General features: G+C 50.7%; 1 long non-coding RNA gene across 1 annotated transcript; it reads left to right on the top strand.

Annotated features, from left to right (window-relative positions):
- The first annotated feature begins 308 nt into the window (after positions 1–308).
- Positions 309–14,837, top strand: LOC136615118 (uncharacterized). Its single transcript, XR_010790975.1, has 3 exons — positions 309–393; positions 14,280–14,397; positions 14,699–14,837. It is a non-coding gene; the product is annotated as an uncharacterized lncRNA (long non-coding RNA).
- The last annotated feature ends 8,628 nt before the right edge of the window (positions 14,838–23,465 follow it).

Genomic DNA, 23,465 nt, shown 5'->3' with positions numbered 1-23,465 from the left:
TCTGCCCAATATCGCGCCTGTACAGCCTGCGAGGGCGCTGCAATTTGTGGGAAAATCACTTGGATTTCCGATAGGAAAGACTTAAAATTGCATAGTCCTCACCTACCAGGAGCCATTAAATATACTATTGTCTTCTCGTATGTCAGAGCGCCCCCTTCAGGCAGCTGAGCCCAGGTGTGATGCTTCCTCTGCACCTCCTATAGCTGCACCTCCGCTGGGAGGGGTCGGCTCTTCCTGAGTGATGAGTCTCCGCCCCCCCAACAGTATATATTGAAGTGTAGCATCCAGGTGGAGGCATATAGCGCTGCCATCAGAAGAAGAGAAGGACTGAGCCCATCATGAGACGTCTCAGCCTGTGTCTCCTGCTCCTCCTCGCTGCCACCTGGAGCCTCGGTAAGTGTCACTGGCGCCCCCCATAGGTTGCTATGATGTGACTATTACATCACTGGCACATAATGAGATGCTACTCCGCCTGGAGATCCGTATATAATACACTCATTACAGATCTCTCTGGTCTTCCTGGATCATGAAGAGAATGCTAGAATGTAGTACATACTGACAGAGGATAACTGAGGGATGTACTAGTGGGGGTCAAATAGCTGGGGAGCAGCTGGAATACTACTGATAATGGACAATCATGCAGGCAGAGCGAGAGGATTGAGAAAATACAAGGAATGCTAGAACTGCAGTGAAGACTGACACAGGGAGAAAAATAGGATAACTGGGAGACAGAGAAGCAGTTCTACACGGGAAGCCACCTCTCTACAGAGGAGAGGGACTAGGAGCTCCTTGATTAGTGGGGGTCCCAGTTTTTTGACTGTCACCAACCACCCACTTCTGGTATGTCAGGTGGGATATCTCTGACCCCCTAATTTGTAGGTTAGTCGGGGTCTGTGTAAAGGTGGATGATGCCCCCTATGGGTAGTGGAAGAGTGGCTGGCACCAGCACAGATCAGACATATGGACATATACGTACGTGCTCACTGATACGAGTCATGTATATACAGCAGTATATACCACGCATGTCTGAGGGGTTGTTACATTGTATCGGTCTATACAATACTCTCTGATATAAACACATCAGCAGCAAAAATCTCTCTGCTAGAGATGAGCGAGCACCAAAATGCTCGGGTGCTTGTTGCTCGAGTGGAGCTTTCCGCGATGCTCGAGGGTTCGTTTCGAGTAACAAACCCCATTGAAGTCAATGGGCGACCCGAGCATTTTTGTATTTCGCCGATGCTCTCTAAGGTTTTCATTTGTGCAAATCTTCAAAACGTACGAAAATGATGGGAACGACACAGAAACGGATAGGGCAGGCGAGGGGCAGCATGTTGGGCTACATCTCAGGCTCCCAGGTCCCACTATTAAGCCACAATAGCGGCAAGAGTGCCCCCCCCCCCCCCCCAACAATTTTTACTTCGGACAAACCCTCATTAGCAAGGCACACCTTAGCTAAGCACCACACTTCCTCAACCTGGCGCCGTTGCAGTTCCCCCGGGACATAGGCCTCGGCCAACAGCTTCAGCAATCGTAGGCAGGAAGTGGACTCCGATGCTAGTACAGCTGTGAAGGTCTCATTAATGCAGTAACGCTCCTTTTGTTTGGCCCAAACGAGTTTCTCAGATAACTGTGGTAACACGAGAGAAAATACATGATGCGCAATGCTGACCCCCTGACCCCAAGCAGGAGGAGGAGGTGGCCTTACAAGGCCAAGAAACCATGACCAGGACCCGCTGTAGCCTGTGTGGGAAGTATGTGAGCGGGCCCTTGGCCAGGCTCGGTCCCAGCAAACACCTTGTGTGGCCCAAGCTGCTGCGACTGACAGCAATGGGGAATCTATGTGTCCACACACTACTTATTCTGTTTGGGTGTCAGATTCCTCATCGACAACGCAAGGCGTAAACCATCTGCACTCTGCACCCTACCTGAGTCTGTCAGTGTTTTGAGGACAGACAGGTAAAACACCTCTATGGGAAGTCTGTGTGCAGCATGGGTGGGCCCAAGGAACTTAAAGACAGTACACATAAACATATCAGAGTGCCCAAACATGGCAGACTTTCACTGCGCCCAGGACATAGGCCTCTGCACAAACCCTCAGCAATCGCGGGCATAGAGCGGACTCCGATGCTAGCGTAGCTGTGAACGTCTCATTAGTGCTGTATCGCTGCTCTTGTTTGTCCCAATGCAGGGGCCCGGATAGCTGTGGTAACGTGAGAGAAAATGCATGTTGGCTTCGTCCCACACTCCATGCCCTAGTCAGTCTGGGTTTTTTGGGGGGCCAGAAAGGTAGAACACCACGATGGGAAAACCCGCTGTAGCCTGTGTTGAAAGGATGTGAGCGGACCCTTGGCCAGGCTCGGTCCCAGTAAATACCTTGTGAGACCCAAGGTGCTGCGACTGACATAGCAATGGGCAGTCCATGTGCCACACAGTATTCATTCTGTCTAGGTGTTGGATAGCTCTAGCGACACCACAAGGGGAAAGCCATCTGCACTCTGCCCCCTACCCAAGTCAGTCAGTCACTTTGTGCAGGACAGGTAAATCACCGCTATGGGAAGTCTTTGTGCGCCCACAGCATAGGTGAGCCGAAGGAACCCAAAGACAGCATTAAATATGGAGGAATCAGACTGCCCAAACTTAGCAGATTTAAAGTGCGCCGAGGCCATAGGCCTCTGCCCACACCCTTAGCAATCGCGGGCATAGAGCGGACTCCGATGCTAGTACAGCAGTGAACGTCTCATTAATGCAGTTACTCTCCTTTGGCCCAAACGAGTTTCTCAGATAACTGTGGTAACACAAGAGAAAATTCATGATGCACATTGCTGATCCCCTGACCCCAAGCAGGAGGAGGAGGTGGCATTACAAGGCCAAGAAACCATGACCAGGGCCCGATGTAGCCTGTGTGGGAAGTATGTGAGCGGGCCCTTGGCCAGGCTCGGTTCAAGCAAACACCTTGTGAAACCCAAGGTGTCGCGACTGACAGCAATGGGAAGTCCATGTGCCCACACAGTATTCATTCTGTCTAGGTGTCGGATAGCTCTATCGACACCGCAAGGGGAAAGCCATCTGCACTATGCACCCTACCCAAGTCAGTCAGTGTCTTTGTGCCAGACAGGTAAATCACCGCTATGGGAAGTCTTTGTGCACCCACAGCGTAGGCGAGCCGAAGGACCCCAAAGACAGTAATAAACATGAAGAAATGATAGTGCCCAAACATGGCAGACCTTCACTGTGCCGAGTACATAGGCAGTATCAGCAGACCCCTGTAACATTTCTGTAGCAGCAGTATCAGCAGACCCCTGTAACATTTATGTAGCAGCAGTATTAGCAGACCCCTGTAACATTTCTGTAGCAGAAGCATATGCAGACCCCAGTACCATTTTTGCAGCAGCAGTATAGGCTGTGAGGAAGGAGGAGCAGCAGCCAGAGGATTCAGAGTTTCAGCAGTGGACTGCGTAGAAGACTGGGTGCCCGATACATTGCTGGATGCATTTTCTGCCATCCACGACAGGACCTGCTCACACTGCTCTGTTTGCAATAAAGGTCTACCACGTGGACCCATAAATTGTGATATGAAGCTGGGGACCCCAGAAACTTGCCTCTCTCCTAATCCCGCAGCAGCCGGCTGGGATACACCTGGACCAGGAAATCGGCCTGTGCCGACACCCTCACTTGGAACTCCACATCCTCGCCCGCGTCCTCGACCCCTGCCCTTACCCCTCAGCATGGTGGATTACGAATAGAGCAGACACAGACCGCTGTAAATAATTATGGAATTATATGTGTACACTTTCTCGCAGAGAGCGGAATCGTAACGCTAACTGCAGGCAGAAAAAAATGGAAGGAAGGCCGCAAACAGGCCTAGCAATGCAATAGTGATGCACCAAAACTCCCAGCAGGCACCCAGTAATATGCAGACTGTCAGAGGTAGCCCAACGAAGGAGCTTTTGGGGTTTTTTTGGAAAAAGAAGACAGGCTACATACTGTGTATATCACTTTCCCTCTAGAAGTACCTGTGTTGGCCGTACGCTGAGCGTCAAATTCACTGCAGACACAGGCCGGTGTAAATAATCTTGGAATTATGTGCGTAGTCTTTGTCGCTGAGAGCAGTACAGTAAGGCAAACTCCAGGCAGAAAAAAATAGTCAGGAAGGCCGCAAACAGGCCTAAGTGCAATAGTGATGGACTACAACTCCCATCAGACAACCTGTAAAATGCACACGGTCACAGGTAGCCCTAAGAAGGAGTTTTTATTTTAAAAAATTTTTGAAAATCGTGGACAGTCAGTAAGCCACGCCCACAGTAAGGAGACTCGCATATATGGCGCAAATGGTTAATAAATATGCTGCACAGCAGATAAGACAGGAGAGTGGAGGAAAATGTGCTGAAAGGAGAAACCCCAATGATAAATGTGAGCGGAGGTCTGTTAGGAAGCTGCAGAACCTCTTATTATATGATTACTCTCACAGCTGGAGTTACATTGGTGTAGCGCCCCCTGCTGGGGGAAGGTGACTGGTGGTGATCTCAATATGGAAGCACACAGTGTACAGAGACTATCAGCTGCTGCCCTACAGCTGGGAATTAGTGAGAGAGGAGGCTGAATGCTGGTTGCTTTACAGCTCTCTGTATCTTGACCCCTAGGTGGCGCCTTAGCACTATATGTATAATATGTGGTCCACATGGGGTTTTTAAGAAACAAAGTCATCTTGTAGATATGAGACCTTCTAATGGCAACAAGAAGAGCTGAAGGTCCAGAGAGCTCTCAGACCTACTGAGGATTCTGCATCAGGTATAATAGGATAAATCTGAAGAAGTCTATATATATATATATATATATATATATATATATATATATATATATATACACACACACTTCAGATTTTTCCTATTATACCTTATGCAGAATCCTCAGTAGATCTGAGAGCTCTCTGGACCTTCAGCTCTTCTTGTTACCATTAGAAGGTCTCATACCTACAAGATGACTCTTGGCCCTTACTAACAATCACACTCGGCTCTACTGGCTAAGGGCTTATTCCCACGAGCGTATCTCCGCCAGTGTTTTTACGGCCGGCCGGTACACGCCAGTATCTGAGCTGTCTCCGCCTTCCCTTCCCTCGCAGGCTCTCTGCCTCTCTCCTCCCCTCCGGCTGTTTGCAATGGGAGGGGCGGGGCAGGGCTAAGCTCCCACCTCCTCCCCACCATTTGTCCGCAGCCAGCAATGGGAGGGGGTGGAATGGGGCCGTAGCTTGGCTCCACCTTCTCCCATTGCAAACAGCCGGAGGGGAGGAGAGAGGCAGAGAGCCGGCGAGGGGAGGGAAGGGTGAAACAGCTCAGATGCTAGCGTATCTCAGCCGGTTGTGAAAGCCTGCTGGTGGAATGTAAAAGACAACGTTTCCATGACAACCAGGCTATGTCCAAGAGGGGGCCGACCCTGGCCGATACAGGAACCATAGAGGGGGAGGAGCCTGAGCTCGGCTTGGATGCATTCCCCATGCAGGGCTGCAGACAAAACTAATTACTGAGAAACCATCAGCTGCTAAACTGAAACATTCAGGGGCCAAATAACATATACAGCGGCGCACAATTACTTACAGCGGCTTGTAAATCCCCACAGCGGTACATGATTACACCTTCCGCTCCCCACTGGCTCCCATCTAGGGGTCTCTTCCCAAATTCCAACAATGGCCTTCAGGATATAACATGTGAAATGGAAACCACTTTGAACTTTATAATGGGCCTTACTAACCTTCTGGAAGGCCGGGCCCTTGGGGGACTGACAGAGCCACTGCCCTCGGTCCTCAAAGCAGCACGTGTTCATGCAGAAGCAGCGCACCCACACGTTTCCTGGAGGGCTAGTTGGAGTCTTCTTCTGATTTCTCCTTTTCTGCACCTCAATGCAGAACCTTAAAACTATTTGAGCTTCTGGGCTAAAGGGGTGCAGATTTACTCCTGTGGAAGTCCTGCTGATTTTTGCTGCAGAGAAACCATAACATGTGAGCGTCTCCTTATACCGCTAGTGCAGCTGCTGCAGGGAATCCATAACATGTGAGCGTCCCCTTATACCGCTAGTGCAGCTGCTGCAGGGAATCAATAACATGTGAGCGTCCCCTTATACCGCTAGTGCAGCTGCTGCAGGGAATCCATAACATGGGAGCATCCCCTTATACCGCTAGTGCAGCTGCTGCAGGGAATCCATAACATGTGAGCGTCCCCTTATACCGCTAGTGCAGCTGCTGCAGGGAATCCATAACATGTGAGCATCCCCTTATACCGCTAGTGTAGCTGCTGCAGGGAATCCATAACATGTGAGCGTCCCCTTATGCCTCTAGTATAGCTGCTGCAGGAATCCATAACAAGTGTGCATCCCCTTATACCACTAGTGTAGCTGCTGCATGGAAACCATAACATGTGAGCGTCCCCTTATACTGTTTGTACAGTTGCTGCAGGGAATCCATAACATGTGAGCGTCCCCTTATACTGCTAGTGCAGCTGCTGCAGGGAATCCATAACATGTGAGCGTCCCCTTATACCACTAGTGCAGCTGCTGTGGGGAATCCATAACATGTGAGCATCCCCTTATACCGTTAGTACAGCTGCTGCAGGGAATCCATAACATGTGAGCGTCCCCTTATACCACTAGTGCAGCTGCAGCTGGGAATCCATAACATGTGAGCGTCCCCTTATACCACTAGTGCAGCTGCTGCAGGGAATCCATAACATGTGAGCGTCCCCTTATACCACTAGTGCAGCTGCAGCAAGGAATCCATAACATGTGAGCGTCCCCTTATACCGCTAGTGCAGCTGCTGCAGGTAATCCATAACATGTAAACGTTCCCTTATACCGCTAGTGCAGCTGCTGCAGGGAATCCATAACATGTGAGTGTCCTGTTATACCGCTAGTGCAGCTGCTGCAGGTAATCCATAACATGTGAGCGTCCTGTTATACCGCTAGTGCAGCTGCTGCAGGTAATCCATAACATGTGAGTGTCCCCTTATACCGCTAGTGCAGCTGCTGCAGGGAATCCATAACATGTGAGCGTCCCCTTATACCGCCAGTGCAGCTGCTGCAGGGAATCCATAACATGTGAGCATTCCCTTATACCGCTAGTGCAGCTGCTGCAGGGAATCCATAACATGTGAGCATCCCTTTATACTGCTAGTGCAGCTGCTGCAGAGAATCCATAACATGTGAGCGTCCCCTTATACCGCTAGTGCAGCTGCTGCAGGGAATCCATAACATGTGAGCGTCCCCTTATACCACTAGTACAGCTGCTGCAGGGAATCCATAACATGTGAGCGTCCCCTTATACCGCTAGTGCAGCTGCTGCAGGGAATCCATAACATGTGAGCGTCCCCTTATACCGCTAGTGCAGCTGCTGCAGGGAATCCATTACAAATTGTTGGGCACATCGGTGGCCTTTTCACTGCCCATCTGGGGACTGGGGGCATCAGCCTGACTGACGCTCCCTTACCAACTAATAACAACAAACTTACCGACAACTTCTTTAGTGTCAAATGTGGGGTAGGCCACAGCTTTATTAAAGATTTAACCTTTACTACCTATTATGTCTAACTCGCTAACCCTTCCCATGCTCCAACCCGCTTAACTTAACTGAATTCAACTTTAACAGTTCCACTGGACGTTTGTAAGCCCGCTTTCCTTGGGCTTGTAAACCTTCCTTCAAACCAGCATGGAAAGTTCCGGCCACGCGGCATGCGTCGTATCCTTCACGGCGCATTCCGCCCCACCCCACGAACCATAGCTAGCGCAGCCTCGACTCCATCCTGCAGTCCTGACAAGAAAGTGTCCAAACCGACTTCGTTCAGGTGTACCCCGTCATTCCTCAGTGCACCTCTCTCTCTGTCCTCCAACTCCCAATGTCGTATAGCAATCCCCCCCAGGGAATGCACAAATTTCGAAACCCTTTGGTTGATCACCTTCCGGACATTCTCAATTGCTTCGGGGCTTTTTGCCCCCCTCCAACGTCTCCTGCCGATAATATCCGACCAGACCAGCACGGACTCTTGAAAGCACTCCCTAAAACGGAGCATGTCTTGTTTTATTAGGACGAGTAAATCGCCCAACTTTACTTTTCCTAGGTCGTTCCCCCCGGCGTGCACGACCAGAATGACTCGCCGGGGGGTCCACCTGCTGATTTCCGTAATAATTTTCAGCAAACTGGGCCACTGCAGGCCTCGAACTCCATACCAGTTGACCACCGTGTCCGTCAATCCCAGGCTCCTTCCTAGTGGCCGAGTTGCTGCCCTCTTTTCGGCCCAATACACAAATGAGTGACCGACAATCCATATTTTCCACGGTTCCGCAGCTGAAAAATAGAAACAAAGAAAACAGAACCCATACCGGCCAACCGAAACGAATTAACCAACAGACAGAAAAACCTCGCCACTCCTAATTCCTATAACACTAGGTCTGGTCTGATGTATGATTTATAGGCCTGCGACTTCCATCTACCCAGACGTTTCACGTCCTCCTCCTTCATACCATGTGCGTCTGCCATGGTTGCCGCCCCTATTCTAAAAGAATGCGTACCGAATTCGGACGCATTCAGACCTGCCGCGCGTAGGGCTGAACGAAAAACCGCCGAAAACTGGAACCGGGTGAGGGGTGTACCCGACGCATGAACAAAAAAATTGGTCACAGGTGTTACGCGAGCTCATATACTCACGTACCGTGGCTACCGGGCACCACTTGGAGCCAAGGCTGTTAATCGCTAACCACTCGCCTCTGCCATACATGTCCGTTTTGGACTTTCTAATGCATACCCGCAAAGACTCTCCCGAGGGGATAACGTCGTTGTGGCGAAGGCCGCCCGGCTTGTTTTTACTTGCCGGGACCAACTCACCGATGCGCAATGCCGCGAAAAACGCCATCGAAAAAGCTGCCCTGAATAGCAACGCTTCCGAGCTATTGTCGCAAACACTTTCTAAAAGTTCTAAAAGCCTTACTAACAAGGAAAACGTAATCGGCCGTCGCTTGTCAACGCGTGTCTTCTCCTTTTTCCAGCCGCGAATTACTTGGCGGAACACAAAATCCTTCGTGACATCCGCCTTGCCGTGTAGTTTTAATAAAAACGCTACGCCGGCTAAGTGCTTTTTTGCTACACCGACGGACCGCCGTTTTTTCCGCAAAGCTGCCAGCATATCCAGCGTCGCCGCCCGCGCCTTCTCGCCGTCGGCGACGGAACCGCCTGACAATGAAAGCCAATGTAACCAAATAGAATTATAACTGTTCCACGTCGCACGCGTAACCGATGTCTCCACCAGCTTCAGTAATTCTGCTCTACCAGCTTCCATAAGTGAGGGGGGCATCGTGCCCCCTCGGCCTCCGCCTGGGGATGACGGTCCCTGAACGCCTCCATCTGAAAACGAGAGAGTGCGTCAGCCGCCCCATTGTCACGACCCGGAACATGCTTGGCTCGCAAGTAGATATTGCTTTGTAGGCATTTCAAAACCACGTATCTCAACAACGCCAACACGGGTGGGGAAGCCGATGTCTGCTTATTGATAACATGTACCACTGCCGCATTATCTGACCAGAAACAGACCTTGCGGTCCTGAAACTCCGAGATCCATAATTCCAAAGCTACCACCACGGGAAAAAACTCCAACAGTGTCACGTTTTTGGTCCACTTTCTAAGCAACCAACTCTGGGGCCAGGGTTCCCGGCACCAATGGTTATTGAAAATGACCCCAAAACCTCCTGATCCCGCAGCGTCCGCAAACAGGCATATGTCGCTGCCGGTCACCTCCTCCTTAGGGCATATCACCTGCCCGTTGAAGGATTGCAAAAACACCTTCCAGATATGTAAATCAGCTCTCATCCCCTGAGTCACCCGCACGAAATGGTGAGGCTCCCGAATTCCCGTCATGGCTAAAGTTAGCCTTCTCGAGAAGACCCGCCCCATGGGGATAACTTTACAGGCAAAGTTAAGCAGGCCTGCCAGCCTCTGTATCTGGCGCAGGATGACCTTCCTGCAGCTGGACACTTCATTGACCACCTGGGTCAGCCTTGCTACTTTCTCCACTGGTAGCCTGAAAACCATATCCTCGGAGTCGATCTCGATCCCGAGGAAGGTGATCCGTGTTAATGGGCCCACCGTTTTTTCCTCTGATAACGGGACCCCCACCCGACGCATGAGAGACTGGAAGGTTTTTAGCAAAATTGCGCAATCGGCTGATTTTTCCGAGCCCACAAACAAAAAATCATCTAAATAATGTATCACCGATGAGATGCCCGTCTCATGCTTGAGTAACCACTCCAGGAAAGAACTAAACAATTCGAAATAATAACACGAAATCGAGCATCCCATCGGCAGACACATGTCTATAAAAAATTGATTCTCGACACGGCACCCCAGAAGGTGAAAACATTCGGGATGTACCGGTAACAACCGGAAAGCGGACTCAATGTCCGTCTTCGCCAGCCGAGCTCGCTTGCCCGCCGCCCTAACCAAACGCACCGCGCAATCAAAAGACGTATACGTCACCGCCGCCTGATCTTTCGATATGCCGTCGTTAACCGAGTCACCGGCGGGGAAAGAAAGGTGATGAATTAAACGGAACTTACCGGTTTCCTTCTTGGGTACTAAACCCAAGGGGGAAACCCGCAAATTGGTAAAGGGCGGTGTTCCGAAAGGGCCGGCCATGCGGCCCAGCTCCACTTCTTTTATCAATTTTTCTTTGACCAAGCTAATATTATCCAACGCCGATTTTAAATTCGGGGAAAACATAGATGCGGGAGAAAACACAAACGGAATCACGAAACCCTCGGAAAAACCGTCTTTAAGCATTTTTGCCGCCTGTTTCCTGTGGTAAATGTCTAACCACGGAAGTAGGACCCGACTTTTCACTGGTGTTCGGTGCTCCACCGGCACCACCCACTGTGGCAGACGCTCTTTGTTTTTTAAAGCAGCGAACTGCTGCGTGCTGGCCACCGCAAACCGAACATTCATGTCGGAATTTGCAGGTGGCGTGAAATCGGCAATGGCCCTCGTTATAGAGCCAACATGTGCCGTTCGGTCTCTGTGCTGCCGCGGGGGGCTGTTGCCCGCCTCCCGCGGCTCCCGTCGGAAAGGACGCTCTGGCGGGCCGTTGTGCTAGGATCAGCTGGATCCACACGTCAGTCGCTTTTGTGGCCCAGCTTATGTGACTCGTTCCGGATACGCGCCTGCGGAAATCCTCATCATAGCGCCACCAAGCTGACCCACCATGCAGCTTGTAGGCGCTGTATATAGTATTTAAATAGACCATCAACTCTGGTCCTTTACTCGGCTGATGCTGACACACCACATGAGCCAAAACCATATACGCTTGAAGCCAATTGCCGAACGTCTTGGCAATCTTTGGCTTCTTTTCTGTTCCACGTTCGGACAACCGTTCCTTGTCCACCATAACGTGGTCCACCGACAATAAGGACCAAATATCCACATATAAACGTTTTTTGATCCTTTCCGTAACATCCTCAGCCAAACCTACCCCTAGCGGGGCAACACCGCAGAACATCGAATCTGCATATTTTAAACCTTCCGTTGGGTCACCCTCCATACACAACGTTGAGCTTCCAGACACATTACTCACAGGCGGGCCTCTGCCCCCCGGTGAACCACCGGATCCTGCAAGCCCTTCTTGCGGATCCACCTTGCTCAACAATGACTTCAACACCGTGACCAAATCTTGTTTTTCCGCGCCCTTCGCGGGATCCATCACATTACACCAAGCATTTTGTAATGATAACTCACCAGCTCGACCGACCTCCGGCAACGCCAAGGGTGATGTCCCAGCTGTATCCCTCCTCCGGATCCTGCGGTCTGGCGTGGGCTGACGACTGTCCTTTTGCGTAGCCTCCTGCGCCCTCTGCCGATGGGCCAAACCAGGCTGGTGTCCGCACGACCGTCCATGCGAGTGGCCTTGACTTCTGTAACTCCTGTAGCCTCTTGCACTTTGTTTAGCTTGTACATTGAGCAGATGCCGATGTTCTTCTGAGTCCCGTCTATCTTCTTCTGAGCTGCTCCTATCTATTCTGCTGACTCCTCTTGCCCTGCCGCTGCTGCTACTTGAAGCGCTGCTCGCCTGCTCTAGCTGGCCCGAACGCCTGGCTTCTTGTCTTATCGCCCTGGCTCTGTCCCTGCGCCTACGCCTAGCGCCCTGCCCTTGGCGGCCACTGCTAGCGTAATTGCCTGATACTTGGGATGAATAACCCAACGTTTCTTGCAGCCTTGGGTCGAGGTATCTCGGGTTAACGAAACACCGATGCTGCATGCCCGTAGCGGGTGGCTGCACTAATGAAGTGTGTCTGCTTGGCCTCTGGGTGGTGTATACCCCCCTTTGCTGTCCCGTATATAGGGAAGCCTCCGGTCTATTACCGCCATAGTAAGATGGCATACTGTGGCTATGACCCGGTTGGATAGCTGCATGTGGGCTCGGGGTCGGGCTACGTGACCCCTCAAACCGGCTACCCCTCCCTCGTTGTGCCCTTCCTGGGCTTAAAATGGCAGGGCTTGGGCTGCTAACGGGGCTGCTAGCGGGGCTGCTGGTGGGGGTGCTACAGGTGGCTGCTGCTCTCGTGATGTTCCCCCTCTTACTTGGCCCCCTGCCTTTCTGTTGCCTACCTTCTGCCGCGCTGCGCTCTGGCTGCGATGCTCTGTGGTGCTGGCGGGGTACGCGCCCTTCCCGCGTGTTCCCTCTCTCCTCCGTCTGGATCCTGGCCGCACCACTCCTCGTCTGCGCTGTTTTGCGCGCCAGCGCGCGCTGCCCTGTTGCGCTGGGTGCTGCTGCCGCTGCTGTAGCAGATGGCTGAGCTTCTCCTCTTCTGCTCCCGCTCGCCGGCGGTGAGCGCTGCCTCGTGGCGGGCCGTTTTCCCGCCAAACGGTTTGAACCCGGCGCCATCTTGCTTCCGGTTTTTGCGGCGGCCGCCGCTTCGTCTTCTCCCCTGCTGTTCCTCAGTCCGCGTCGCTTGTTCGCCGGGCTCGGGCTGAGCCTCGCTGGCGGCTGCTTTCTTCGCTGCGGTCTTCCCCGCAGCTGCTCCTCTCCTTCCGGCGGCGCCTCGCTGGCTCCACTCTGTTGCGTCCCGGATCCCTCCGGCTCCGCCGCTCCCGCGGCCGTCCTGCAGCTCAGCAGCAATTCCTCCAGCCAGCCGGTGCCGTCCTGGCTAACCGCCTCCTTGATTTGCGCCCGCAGGTCCTCCATTTTCTTTTCTTCTTGTCTTCTCACCGGACTCCTCTTCTCTTCTTCTCCCGACGTCTCCGGTCCTCAGTAGTAAGTTTCTTGCTCTTCTTCTTTAAACTACTCCTCCGCTCCGCTTGCTCTGCTTTCCAAATTTGTAATCCAAAGTTTGTAGTCCACGTGTCTTCTTCGCTGGCTTGCAAAAACTCTTTTAATCCAGGCCAATTGTAATCCACGTGTCTTCTGTCTTGCACGGCTCCGTCTTCTTTCTTCACTTGCTTCTCACTTCTGTTCCTCTTCCTTTCTTCTTCCCCCCTTCCGTTCTAAGCTCCTCCCCCTTTCTATCTCGCTATTACCCTAAGCTCCGCCCCCAGTCCCCTGCAGCCGCGTTACTCACTGTGCTGCATAAGACTCCTGCCATGGGTGCCAGGGACTTTTGCCAGCTCCTCTCTCCACATCATACCACCCTGGAGGTAATGGCACACAAGTCTTCTCCTGACTGAGCCGGGATGGTGGGGAGCCATTACATGTTCACTATGGGGACCTCCTGGTAGGCAGCATGGTGAATAATGCAGCTGCCAATGACTGCCGGGGGCCCTGTGCCTTTATGGATGTGAGGTGGTAAGCCGGTGACCTTGGCTCAACTTGCAGGGGTCACAGTGTTACCAGCAGAGGAAGGGCATGGGGTGGGTTACTTCTGCCATGGACGGCAACAAGACACCCTCCCGCGCCACAGAGAGCAGTATGGGGAGGGTGTTCTGCTCTGTTTTGATGTTTGTTTCCTCTCATTGCGCGGTCGCCGTCACGGCTGAGGATCGGTTGATGTGAGGGAAGTTTTCAACAGCAACATTAATTATCCGGAGAGCTGAGGTCCTCGAGGGGTTAATGGGGGGTTCGGGGCGGTTACAACGGGGTGTTACGGTTCAAGCTGTAAATAACGCTGTGGCCGACCCCGCTTGGCCCGAGGTCGGTGTTGATGTGTTTTTGGTTTGAGGGTAACAATATAGTGGATGTGGCGTACCGGCCGTCGCCGTACATCACTGACTACATCTATGGAGGCTCCATGTCTGACTGCTCTGTATTCGGCTTCCCTTGCAGGTGAGGAGATCGGTATTGATCCAGGTCGATGTAGATCACTGGGCGGTCGGTGTTACTTATTTTCCTGTCCAGAGACAAACATTCCTCTATCTGTGCCCGGATGTTGGGGGAGACAAGTGTAAGTGACACAGACTGCTGGCTGCAGCGCCCGTCCAATGTACCATCAGCAGGTTATATTAGAGGCACTGTGCCCCCATTAGTGCCCCCACTAATAATGCCCCCCGCCTCTCCTGCCTCCTTCTAGCCCTGCCCTCACCACCCTGTATTAGGGCCGTAGACCTTCCATACAGTATTCAGTCCTGATGACTGTTTCCACTAGTCATGTGACCTCACTGATCCCCAGACACCTAACAGCAGTGTGATAGGAGAGACGTCATCCTCACCATCCTCATCATCCTCATCTCTTTATATTCCTACAGATGTTGTATAAGAACATTCGGATGTAAGAAAAGAGGAAGATTATAAATATCGCTGACCGGCGTCCGATATCAACGAGGAAACATCTCTATTAGAAAAGTGACGGCAGCGCGAGATGTAATAAAAGTACTACAACTCCTATCATTCTGGTGTTATTATGGCTCTGATAAGCAGTGCTTGCACCCCCCGTATACATCCAGCCTGTGTTTATAGGACGTTGCACCCCATTATGTATCCCTTTTATAGGTCTCTGTCATCACTCTATAGTCCGCCTCAGCACCCCCATTCTATAGTTAGATGTGCCCCCCCATTCTATAGTCCGCCTCAGCACCCCTCATTCTATAGTCCGCCTCAGCACCCCTCATTCTATAGTCCATCTCAGCACCCCCATTCTATAGTCAGACTTGCCCCCCCACTATATAGTCCGCCTCAGCACCCGCATTCTATAATCCGCCTCAGCACCCGCATTCTATAATCCGCCTCAGCACCCCCATTCTATAGTCCGCCTCAGCACCCCCATTCTATAGTCCGCCTCAGCACCCCCATTCTATAGTTAGATGTGCCCCCCCATTCTATAGTCCGCCTCAGCACCCCTCATTCTATAGTCCGCCTCAGCACCCCTCATTCTATAGTCCGCCTCAGCACCCCCCCATTCTATAGTCAGACGTCCCCCCCAACAATCTGTCCAACCCATTATGTGGTCAGACATATTACTCCACCCCGTCTGGCCAGCCTTGGCATGCTCCATCATATAGCCAGCTTCCCCGTATACAGACAGCAGCGATCTGTACATAAATGCTGCAGGATATTTGGCAAGGAAGGGGGACGGGACAGGGCTGAAATATTGGGATTGGAACCCCCGAATCACCTTTACATGTGCGATCCAATACCAATATTACTGAATGGATGAGTTAATCAGAAGATAGAAAGTTCCCGCGCCCCAGGGGGGCAGAAGAAGACAATCCATTTATGTAGAAAGGTACCAAAAAAATGGGACTGTCAGTTATGCTTTTTTCCTTTTTAGGAAGGGTGGGGTCCTTTTCCTAGCCCCCATAAATCCCAGTTATGACTTGGCGTTATCACAGGTGGGGAGAGTCCATGCCTACAGCTTCTGGACCTCGGCCATCATTTATCAGATGCATGAACAGAAAAGGAAAGTGCAGCGTCTCTCGAAGGTCGTGTCCTTATACTGCACCCCTGAACTTTTTATCTTTTGATCAACTTATCTCTTTGCTTGACCGGGGTGGTATTCCACCTGCAGAACTTCCACAGACGCTCTCCACATCGTGGATATTCAGTGAGGATTGGGATCTTTGGCAACAGCTCAAAATATGAGCCTTAAAGCAAACCTGGATATCAAGTGTGACATCCGTCCCTGTTGGGGAATGGCTGCTCACGGCGGGTGGGCCATCTCTGACTTAGACTCTTGTTATTTAATATACTATTTAATTATTACTGCATGATACTGTATATACTGTATATACTGCCCAGCATCACCCTGGGGTATCCAGGAATGAGAGGAAGGGAGCTCATGTGATGGGGGGAGCAGCAGCCAAAATGGGCAAACACAACTCTAAGAGAAGCCTGGAGTCTGGATCACGTGAGGTCATTATCCTCCTCCACTCTTCCCTAGGGTGAATGCACACGGCCATTAGTTTATGCAATCCTATGCAGACAGTCGCAATTTGGCTGCATGAAATCTTACATAGTAAACAGATTGCAGCATGTCCTATTTCTGTGCGAGGCTGACGCGCCGGCTCTGCTCTGCGCATGTGTGGCTGTGCGCCAGCTGGCACATCGCAGAGCAGAGAGAAGACACCAGAGGAGGTGAGCTGTGGGTCACTGCAGGGGCACAGGTCACATCCCGCTGTGAGAATTCTCGCAGTCGGGACTCATCCCATCCGCCAGCATTCCCCCTTAGTCAGACCTCATACTGTCTCCAGTTCTGGGCACCCCACTTTAAAAAAGACATAGACAATCTGGAGCGAGTTCACCCCTCCGCCACCCTGGGTTGAGTTGAGTGGCTGCTCAATCAGCCTGCACATTTTTGCTCCTCTATAAAGCTATCTGGCTTTCTGCATGCTGTCAGCGATTGAGCATTCCCTGTAGTATATATCCCGTATCTGGCTGCTTTTGGTCTGGTGTTTGCCAGCGGAGCCACGTGTGATTGTTCTCATGAGAGAAACACATGGCCATACATTTGTACTCCCAAATTCTTCTGTGACGCTGCGACTTGAAATTGCCCTTCAGTATGATAACTCTCATCTGCCTATGCTGCGTCCCTGACCACAAAAATGTTTTAATACACAGATAGGCCCCCTGCACACGGGGGGATATTCCGCGGTGGGATTTCCGCAGAATTTCCATCCGTGGGCGCTGCCACGGGCAAAATCACAAAAACGTATGAATCACAAAAACGTAATCTACCTGGAGTCAGCCAAGAGACTTAACCGGAGACGGGCGCGGTGATCATTGTTTCTTTCACGTTTTGACTTTCTTGTCACATGTCAACCAGGCAATAAAAACGTTAAGGGCTCCGGCCCACTTACGTTTTTCTTGCACGTTTTTTTCATGCGATTGTCAATGGGACTTTCTAATGTTAAAAACGCAGCGCAGATTTGTGCTTTGCAATTTTTGTGCGATGCATTTTTAAGATTAGAAAGTCTCAATGACAATTGCGTAAAAAAAAAAATGCAGCGATATCACGTGAAAAAACGTGCATGGAAAAACGCAAAAGTGCAGGATCCCTAAGGGCTCCTTTCCACTGGGGAGGTAATCGCACGTGTTCAGTGCGATGTGACAGTGCGAGCTCTCTCAGGAAAGTCCCACACATGTTGTTCTATGACAGCCTTTCCACTAGCGATGTTTAAGGGCAAAATCGCAGCCGGAGGATTGTTTCAGCATTTTGCATTTTTCTGTCGCCCATACAGTGCAATAGCAAAACAGATTCTCGCATTGCAACGCAAAAGCTTGCGATTTTGCAGCATTGCAATGTGATTTTAACATTGCGGTTTTCTCACAGCGATGTCGCTATCGCCAGTGGAAAGGAGCCCCAAGGGTGATGCGGTTTCAGGGAGTTTCGTTCCCGTAATTTCTGATAGACCTCCCATGCCCATTCTTTCGGAGGGCTTGGAAGAGCAGGTCTGTAATGTGCAGGACGTGTCACCGGCAGGGTTGGCTGGGCACCTGGAAGCTACTCACAAGAAGGTTTTGGTGGCCATCTTTGCGACGAGATGTTTTCTGTTTTGTTGCTTCCTGTGAGGTTTGTGTGAAGACGAAGTCACCTCGGGATTCTCCTGCTGGGAGACTGTGGCTTTTGCCTGAATTTGCGCAAAACAATAGACCGCTGGATTTTACGGGGACCTCAGCTAAAAATTTTAAGCTGGTGACTAAGGATGAGCGAGTATACTCGCTAAAGCACTACTCGTCCGAGTAATGTGCCTTAGCCGAGTATCTCCCCGCTCGTTCCTAAAGATTCGGGTGCCACCGCGGGGCGGGGAGCTGCGGGGGAGAGTGGGGAGGAACGGAGGGGAGATCTCTCTCTCTCTCCTGCCCGCTCTCCCCTGCTCCACGCCGCGACTCACCTTTTAGCCGCAGCGGTCCCCGAATGTTTAAGGACGAGCAATGAGATACTCGTCTAAGGCACATTACTCGGACGAGTAGTGCTTTAGCGAGTATACTCGCTCATCCTTACTGGTGACGGATAACAGACGTTCGGAGAGGTTTATTTTCTTGGTGGGTCACTTGGTTTGGTTGTCTACTAGGAAACTTAAAATCAAACAGCGGTCATTCAGGTTGGATCCACGATTCGTCAGTCCATTCACAATCATTGAAAGAATTGGTTCGGTGTATTTTCCTAGTTCTATGAGAATCCATCGTGTGTTTCATAAACCTCTGTTGAAAAAATTGTGGACTCTGGCAATGGTTCATCTGCGTCGGCCCCGGTTGTGGGGGGTGGACATGTTCATTTTGAGGTAGGTTGTATAGTGAATAGAGATGAGCACCAAAATGCTCGGGTGCTCGTTGCTCGACTCGAACTTCCAGCGATGCTCGAGGGTTCGTTTCGAGTAATGAACCCCATTGAAGTCAATGGGCGACTCGAGCATTTTTGTATATGACCGATGCTCCGCTTTGGTTTTCACTTGTGAAAATCTGGAAAACCTATGAAAGTGATGGAAACGCCACAGCAACGGAGAGGGCAGGTGAGGGGCAACATGCTGGGCCGCATCTCAGGCTCCCAGGTCTCACTATTAAGCCACAATAGCGGCAAGAGTGCCCCCCCCCCCCCCAACAATTTTTACTTTGGACAAACCCTCATTAGCAAGGCACACCTTAGCTAAGCACCACACTACCTCCAACCAAGGACGATCCCTGCTTGCAGGACACATCGCTGCCTCTTCTCCTGGGTTACATGCTGCCCAACCCCCCCACACGACCCAGTGTCCACAGCGCACACCAAAGTGTCCCTGCGCAGCCTTCAGCTGCCCTCATGCCACACCACCCTCATGCCTATTTATAAGTGCGTCTGCCATGAGGAGGAACCGGAGGAACACACTGCAGAGGGTTGGCAGGGCCAGGCAGTGGCCCTCTTTAAAAAGGGGGGGGGGGCGATAGCCCACAATGCTGTTGAGAATCGATGAGAAATTGACGTTCGATCTTCATTCCAATAAAGTGCTAACCTCCGTCAGGAGCTGCAAACGTGGACATGAGTTACATAGCTATGGGGAATCCATGTGCCCACACAGTATTAATTCTGTCTAGGTGTCGGATAGCTCAATCGACACCACAAGGGGAAAGCCATCTGCGCTCTGCCCCCTACCCAAGTCAGTCAGTGTTTTGGGGACAGACAGGTAAAACACCTCTATGGGTAGTCTGTGTGCACCAACAGCATAGGTTGGTCGTAGGCAACCCAAGACATGAACAATAAATAAATCAGAGTTGCCAAACATGGCAGACTTACACTGCGCCGACGACATAGGCCTCGGCCCACAGCTTCAGCAATCGCGGGCATGAAGCACACTTCCATGCTAGTACACCTGTGAAGGTCTCATTAAATCAGTTACGTTTTCTTTCCCCGCTCACATGACTGGATTAGCCAGGAAAAAGGTCCACAGGCCCAACCTGGTGCAGTTGCAGTTCCCCAGGACATAGGCCTCGGCCAGCAGCTTCAGCAATCGTAGGCAGGAAGTGGACTTCGATGCAAGTACACCTGTGAAGGTCTTATTAAATCAGTTACGTTTTCTTTCACAGCTCCAAAGACTGGATTAGCCAGGAAACAGTTCCACAGGCCCAACCAGGCACAGTTGCAGTTCCCCCGGGACATAGGCCTCGGTCAACAGCTTCAGCAATCGTAGGCATGAAGCGGACTTCGATGCTAGTACACCTGTGAAGGTCTCATTAAATCATTTATGTTTTCTTTCACCGCTCCAAAGACTGGATAAGCCAGGAAAAAGTTCCACAGGCCCAACCTGGTGCAGTGGCAGTTCCCCCGGGACATAGGCCTCGGCCCACAGCCTCGGCAATCGCGGGCATGAAGCGGACTCCGATGCTAGTACTTGTGAGCCCCAAGGTGCCACGACTGACATAGCAATGGCAAGTCCATGTGCCCACACAGTATTCATTCTGTCTAGGTTTCGGATAGCTCTAACGACACCGCAAGGGGAAAGGCATCTGCACTATGCACCCTACCCAAGTCAGTCACTTTGTGCCGGACAGGCAAATCACTGCTATGGGAAGTTGGTGTGCACCCACAACATATTAGAGTCAAAGGAACCCAAAGACAGTATTAAATATGAAGGAATCAGAGTGCCCAAACATGGCAGACTTTAACTGCGCCGAGGCCATACGCCTCTGCCCACACCCTTAGCAATCGCAGGCATAGAGCGGACTCCGATGCTAGTACAGCAGTGAACGTCTCATTAATGCAGTTACGCTCCTCTCCTGTGGCCCAAACGAGTTTCTCAGATAACTGTGGTAACACGAGAGAAAATACATGATGCGCAATGCTGATCCCCTGACCCCAAGCAGGAGGAGGAGGTGGCCTTACAAGGCCAAGAAACCATGACCAGGACCCGCTGTAGCCTGTGTGGGAAGGATGTGAGCGGGCCCTTGGCCAGGCTCGATCCCGGCAAACACCTTGCGACTGACATAGCAATGGAAAGTCCATGAGAAGTCTTTGTGCACCCACAGCGTAGGCGAGCTGAAGGAACCCAAAGACAGTAATAAACATGAAGAAATGATAGTGCCCAAACATGCCAGACTTTCACTGTGCCGAGGACATAGGCCTCTGCACACACCCTCAGCAATCGTGGGCATAGACCGGACTCCGATGCTAGTACAGCTGTGTACGTCTCATCAATGCAGTAACGCTCCTCTTCTTTGGCCCAAACCAGTGTCTCAGATAACTGTGGTAACACGGGAGAAAATACATGATGCCCAGTGCTGATCCCCTGACCCCAAGCAGGAGGAGGAGGTGGCATTACAAGGCCAAGACACCATGACCAGGACCCGCAATAGTCTGTGTGGGAAGCACGTTAGCGGGCCCAGGTCAGGCGCCTCCACCTCCTGTGACCCAAGGTGCCCTGAGTTACATAGCAATGGGAAATCTATGTGTCCCAACACAGATAGCTCAACACTGGAAGGGGCAGTCTTTGAGTTCCTTGGCCTAGCCTATGCTGTAAGTGCACAAAGATGGTATTACACAGGAAGAAATCGGAGTGTCCAACCATGGGAGAGTTTCGCCCTGCCAAGCAACTTGGCCTCGGCCAGCAATTCTGGCCTAGTCAGTCACTGTATTATTTGTGCCACATAGGTAAAACACCGCGATGGGAAGACTTAGTGCACCCATAGTATAGACAGACAGCTGTAACATTCCTGTAGCAAAGGTATAAACAGACCCCAGGAACATTTCTGTAGCAGCAGTATAGGCAGACCCCTGTAACATTTTTGTAACTGCAGTATAAGCAGACCCCAGTACCATTTGTGTAGTGGAAGTATAGGCGGACCTCAGTAACATTTCTCTAGCAGCAGTATACACAGACCCCTGTAAAATTTCTGTAGCAGCAGTATATGGTTTGTACTCTGATTGGACCACAGTCGCTAGCGGGGGGCCACAGGGTTCAGTATTAGGCCCCACTCTGTTCAACATATTTATCAATGACCTGATAGAGGGGCTGCACAGCAAAATATCAATATTTGCAGATGATACAAGATTATACAATATAATTAATACAACGGAGGACAATGTGCGGCTACAAACGGACCGAGATAAGATGGGGGCTTGGGCAGAAAAATGGCAAATGAAGTTCAATACTGATAAATGTAAGGTTCTGCACATGGGCAGGAGAAACGGATGTAACCAATATTCACTTAATGGGGTACCACTGGGGAAAAGTGATATGGAAAAGGATCTGGGGGTATTAGTGGATAATAGACTGAACTGGAGTAACCAATGCCAGTCAGCTGCTGCAAAGGCAAATAAAGTCTTGGGATGCATTAAAAGACGTATAGGGGCGAAGGACGAGAACATTATCCTCCCACTATATGAGGCACTTGTCAGGCCCCACATGGAATACTGCGCACAGTTCTGGTCACCGGTGCTCAGAAAAGATGTTACAGTGCTGGAGGGGGTTCAAAGAAGGGCAACTAAACTAATAAATGGAATGACGGGACTGGAATATCCAGAGAGGCACCAAAACTGGGATTATTCACCCCGGAAAAAAGACGGCTAAGGGGCGACCAAATAACTATGTATAAGTACAGGAGGGGACAATACAAGGATCTCTGCCATAATCTGTTTATACCCAGGACCACGACGGTAACGAGAGGGCATCCGCTACGATTAGAGGAAAGTAGGTTTCATCACCAACATAGAAGGGGATTCTTTACTGTAAGAGCAGTTAGACTGTGGAACTCTCTACCGGAGGAAGTGGTGATGGCAAAATCCATAGAGGAGTTTAAGAGAGACTGGATGTCTTTCTGGAGAGGAAGGACATATCTATATATATAAAGCTGAAAGCCCTCACTTACTCACTGACTCACTGACTGACTGACTGACTCGCGAAAAGTTCTCCAACTTCCCAATGTCGTAGAAACATGAAATTTGGCGCAAGCATAGATTATCTCCAAAATAGGAAAAGAAATTGGGTCCCAACTCGATTATTCAATTCTAGCGCAAAAGAATTGGCGTCGAAATTTAACGCACATAACCGAAATCACTCACTTCCCAATGTCATAGAAACGGGAAATTTGGCACGAGCATTGAATATGTCATAAATAGGAAAAGCTAATGGGTCCCAACTCGATTATTCAATTCTATGCGCAAAAGAATTGGCGTCAAAATTTTACGTACATAATCTAAATCTCTCACTTCCCAATGTCATAGAAACGTGAAATTTGGCACGAGCATTGATTATGTCATAAATAGTAAAAGCTAATGGGTCCCAACTCGATTATTCAATTCTAGCGCAAAAGAATTGGCGTCAAAATTTTACGTGCGGAATGTAGTTTTCTCACTTTCCAGTGTCATAGAAACAGGAAGTTTGGCACGAGCATTGATTATGTCATAAATAGGAAAAGCTAATGGGTCCCAACTCGATTATTCAATTCTATGCGCAAAAGAATAAGCGTCCAAATTTTACGTACGGAATCTAATTTTCTCACTTTCTGGTGTCATAGAAACGGGAAATTTGGCACCAACATTGATTAGGTCATAAATAGGAATAGCTAATGGGTCCCAACTCTATTATTTAATTCTATGCGCAAAAGAAT

Source organism: Eleutherodactylus coqui, chromosome 1 (genome assembly GCF_035609145.1).
Source record: "Eleutherodactylus coqui strain aEleCoq1 chromosome 1, aEleCoq1.hap1, whole genome shotgun sequence".
Classification (NCBI taxonomy): domain Eukaryota; kingdom Metazoa; phylum Chordata; class Amphibia; order Anura; family Eleutherodactylidae; genus Eleutherodactylus; species Eleutherodactylus coqui.
This window is presented reverse-complemented; position numbering and strand designations above follow the sequence as displayed.